A 5,322-nucleotide genomic window follows, 5' to 3' on the forward strand; every position below is an offset into this window, starting at 1 on the left:
GTTGGAGCTCATTATCAAAGGATCCAAGGTTTTCATCATAATTACAGAACTGCCACTCAGCTTGTTAGGCTTAGGCAGAACCCATCCTCTTGCAGCATAGCTTTGATCTTGACATGTCCTTGCTTTTTCTCTTTAATCAAAATGCAAGGCTGTTTCTGAGCTGCATTTTTCGAAGACTTTAAGGTCTAGGTTGGCTTCATCTTTTGAGGTGATGTTGACAAGAGAGAAAAAGCCACCCTATGACATAGGACTGTCATACTCAGTCCGAGGATCAGATCTGGCAGCAACATGTGATCTTCCATTTTTGGCTTGTTTCAAGTTGCCTTTTGTTAACTTGACTTCTTTATGAATTAAATCGTGTAAGCCCATTAAATGTTCAGACTTTGACCTTTGCACATGCTTGATAGGTTGCTTTCACTTTTGCTAGCCTATCCTTTACATACTAGATCTAGCCATATTCACCTTTTTCTTTTGACCTTTTGACTCTTACTTTTGAATGCTTTGTTTATTCATGTTTGACATTGTTATGCATTTGAATAAACACATTTGTTCTGGTGAGAGATCAGATTGTCCAAATCTGGAGTTTTTCAACTTGCAGCCCATCCTCACATTTGCAGCAATTTCCATCCTCACGAGGGTTTTCCATCCTCAGGCCAAAATCACTTTTTCCTTCTTTTTGCCTTAATGATTAATAACCTATTATCTTATATGAATATACTCAAGAGCACATGTTAGTCATTAACCACAATCATAATCTCTTAAGTAATTTTGTTATCATTAAAATTATTTGAGAGATTTTGTCTCAACAGAAGGAACAAAGGAATGAATGAGTAAAAGTGTTCAACCTTAGAATTATGGAATAAATTGGTATTTAAATAACATGAGTTATTTAGTAAAAAGGACAATGCATCATAACTTCTAAAAGTTGATTATGCAACCCATGTAAATCAATTCATAAAGTTGTAAGTTGATTCACAAGTTATTCATAAATCAGGATTTCAATCTTGAAACTGTAAGTTAATTCACAAAACTCCCTATAGCTTATGTGAACCGATTTATATATTAGAAGAGTCGATTCAATTATCATAATCATCATGGAATGATTTCAAGACCTATATCATTTGATTTACAAACATATGAGTTGGCTTTTGAAGTTAAAAATCAGTTAGAAAAAGTTTTTAATGCATTGCATGATGTTCTATGATTTGCGGCCGTACACGGTCAAAATAAGTTAAAAAGAGGTGAAGTGGTAAACAAGGTAGTTAAACCTTGGGTGTTTCACAAGGATATCTGATTCGATCAATACCAAAAATAAGAACGAAATTAAAGAATAAAATTGAGAGATTTCAGTTTCTTTGAGAATAAATTAATAAGAGGGTTAAACAATCAATTCATTGACTTAGGGTTTTGACTTGCTATTTTGAATCAGTCACAGGTTTAGAAACTTATTTGATTTTTTATATTCCTAATCTTAATTGATCATAAAATTAACCGAATAAGTGTCAATTAATTTTATAGAATCCTGTATTCAACAAAACATCAAAAATTTGATCAATTATTTTACTGAAACAAGCGTCACAATAACATATTCAATTTAATTATCAAATTCTATCAAATCTATAACTAAGCGAAATAGAACCTAAAAATTTGTATTCATAATATATTAAAGCAAGCATTCCTTTATTCCAAATATTCAAAAAGTAAAGCAAAATTTATTTTCATAATATTAAGCATCAATATAAAAAATAAATTTGCAATTGATGAAAGATTGAAAGGAAAAGATTTGAAATTTTAAAAACGAAATTAAAATATTAAAGATTCAAACCTCAAGATCGTTATAACCATTCCCTAGCCAATGGGTTGATTAAGATTTTTAGCATTATGTAAGACCCGTAATTTTAAAGTGTGCTTTATGTATTTTTGGTGTATTTTGGATTTTGGTTCGGAGGCTTTTAAGCCAAAGTTAATAATATTTTGGAGTTTTTTTTAATCAAAAAGATATTTCGATGCCAATTAGATGACTTATTTAATTAATGTTGTTTGAAAGTCGTTTCGGTAAATGAGTATTAAGAATGGGGAATCTCTTAATATGACTGTTTGCTTAACGTTTTGTTTTGAAAATCATTAAGTTAAATCGGTATTGAGAACGGGGAATCTCTTAATGACTTATTTAATTAATGTTGTTTGAAAGTCGTTTCGGTAAATGAGTATTAAGAATGGGGAATCTCTTAATATGACTGTTTGCTTAACGTTTTGTTTTGAAAATCATTAAGTTAAATCGGTATTAAGAACGGGGAATCTCTTAATGACTTATTTAATTAATGTTGTTTGAAAGTCGTTTCGGTAAATGAGTATTAAGAATGGGGAATCTCTTAATATGACTGTTTGCTTAACGTTTTGTTTTGAAAATCATTAAGTTAAATCGGTATTAAGAACGGGGAATCTCTTAATGACTTATTTAATTAATGTTGTTTGAAAGTCGTTTCGGTAAATGAGTATTAAGAATGGGGAATCTCTTAATATGACTGTTTGCTTAACGTTTTGTTTTGAAAATCATTAAGTTAAATCGGTATTAAGAACGGGGAATCTCTTAATGACTTATTTAATTAATGTTGTTTGAAAGTCGTTTAAGTAAATGGGTATTAAAAATGGGGAATCTTTTAATACCTCGGTTTACTTAATGTGTATTTGAGGAAAATGTTTAAGTTAACTGGGCGTTGAGAATGGGGAATCTCTTAATGTCTCGGTTACTTAACTATCGTTTTTGAAAATCGTTTCGGTAAATGAGTATTAAGAATGGGGAATCTCTTAATATGACTGTTTGCTTAACGTTTTGTTTTGAAAATCATTAAGTTAAATCGGTATTAAGAACGGGGAATCTCTTAATGACTTATTTAATTAATGTTGTTTGAAAGTCGTTTAAGTTAAATGGGTATTAAAAATGGGGAATCTTTTAATATCTGCATTTGCTTAACGATTGTTGTGAATGGAGTCTGTGTATGCTCATGCATTTCATTGGTAAATTGTGTCGACCCGTGATAGGTGACACCTTGGTAAACTGTACTGACCCGTGATAGGTTGTACGTTTACGATTTACTATTTAGTAATTCGTGTTGACCCGTGATAGGTGACACCTTGGTAAACTGTACTGACCCGTGATAGGTGGTACGTTTACGATTTATATTTTTGGTGAATTGTGCTGACCCGTGATAGGTGGCACCTTGGTAAATTGTACGGACCCGTGATAGGTTGTACGTTTGCGATTTATATTTTAGTAAATCGTGTTGACCCGTGATAGGTGACACCTCGGTAAACTGTACTGACCCGTGATAGGTGGTACGTTTACGATTTACGTTTTTGGTAAATTGTGTTGACCCGTGATAGGTGACACCATGGTAACTGTACTGACCCGTGATAGGTGGTACATTTACGATTTCCGCTTTTTCTTTTAGTAAATCGTGTTGACCCGTGATAGGTGACACCATGGTAACTGTACTGACCCGTGATAGGTGGTACATTTACGATTTACATTTTTGGTGGATTGTGCTGACCCGTGATAGGTGGCACCTCGGTAAACAGTACTGGTCTGTGATAGGCGGTACGTTTACGATTCCCGCTTTTTCTTTTAGTAAATCGTGTTGACCCGTGATAGGTGACACCATGGTAACTGTACTGACCCGTGATAGGTGGTACATTTACGATTTCCGCTTTTTCTTTTAGTAAATCGTGTTGACCCGTGATAGGTGACACCTCGGTAAACTGTACTGACCTGTGATAGGTGGTACATTTACGATTTCCGCTTTTTCTTTTAGTAAATCGTGTTGACCCGTGATAGGTGACACCTCGGTAAACTGTACTGACCCGTGATAGGTGGTACGTTTATGATTTACGCATTTTAGTAAATCGTGTTGACCCGTGATAGGTGGCACCTCGGTAATTGGTACTTTGGCCTGCGATAGGCGGTACAATTATGATTTACGGCCCTTCGAGGAGGGTTTTGGTTTGGAATTCCGAGTCCATGCATTTTGGCATATACGCATTGCATTAGGGTGCTTGGCACGCGAGTCGTGGTTGATTTGAGTTTTATGATTAAGTGATTTGAATTTGAGTCGTTGTGGTAATTGCGTTGAAAATGCTAAGTGTTATGTGTTGATTGTTGTGTGTAAGTATGATGGTTATCGAGATCCCAATTGCCGTGGTAATCGTGTAGGAATTGCTAAGTGTTAGGTTGTGAACTTGATTAGGAATGACTTGAGTTAATGCATGAAATTTTGGAAAAACGATCAGGGAAATCGATTTCCCAATCGATTGGATGAGTTGCAGGAAGTTCACCATTTTGACCTAATCGATTTGCCAATCGATTGTATAAATATATCTTTCAAAATCTTTTAAGAAATCGATTTGGAAATCGATTGGTAGAGAGGCAGGAACTCAGCAAAACTGCCGAAATCGATTTGGAAATCGATTTGGCAACACAGGGACTCATCAGAACTGACAAAATCGACTTAGAAATCGATTTGGTCATGCAAAAACTCAGCAGAACTGACCAAATCGATTTGGCAATCGATTGGCTCAGCAAAAGTCCTCATTTTGAGTTAGATAATCGATTGCTCAATTGATTTATCAATGCTTTGGTCAGTTATGTATTACTTGATGGTTGGAGAACTTCATTTTGAGTTCATTGTTAATTGGCAAGCATTATATGAACTTTTAGCATATGGAAAATCCTGTTAAGGTGCATGCTTAGTTGAAAAGTTGTTTTGAGCATTTAAAAACTTAATTGCTATGTGTTAACTGTTATTTTTTTGGTTGGTGACCCTTTACAATTATTGTGGAAATCTGGGCTTTGCCCTCAGATGAGAGTCAGGACGGTCATACCGGTTCGTACGGACGGGAATGGAGATGGGAACGTTTGACTGCAGTCACGTTAGGAGGATCTCACGGGGCGCGTGGAGATACTCAGGGTGTATAGCTTTTTGGTAGGATGATCAGATTAGGATGATGTATAGGGACTAGGTGTCCTTTTGTTTGGATTGGAGTATTTTTAGTTTGGAAAAATTGTATTTATACTATCATTGTCAGTTCGACTTCTTATGTGAATGGGTTCCATGTACCATTTATGGTTATGTAAATGTTTTGGATTTATAATTGGAGAAACCTTTCCGCTGCTTGTAAATTATAATGACTCAATTATTTATCCAAAGGCATTTCTTTATCTATTTCTCTGTTTTAGTTTAGTTACTTTTGGAAAAAAAAAATATATATACCCTCGCTTTGAAAAATGGGGTGTTACATTGTGGTATCAGAGCATAGGTTTGGTTT

Source organism: Cicer arietinum, chromosome 7 (genome assembly GCF_000331145.2).
Source record: "Cicer arietinum cultivar CDC Frontier isolate Library 1 chromosome 7, Cicar.CDCFrontier_v2.0, whole genome shotgun sequence".
Taxonomy (NCBI): domain Eukaryota; kingdom Viridiplantae; phylum Streptophyta; class Magnoliopsida; order Fabales; family Fabaceae; genus Cicer; species Cicer arietinum.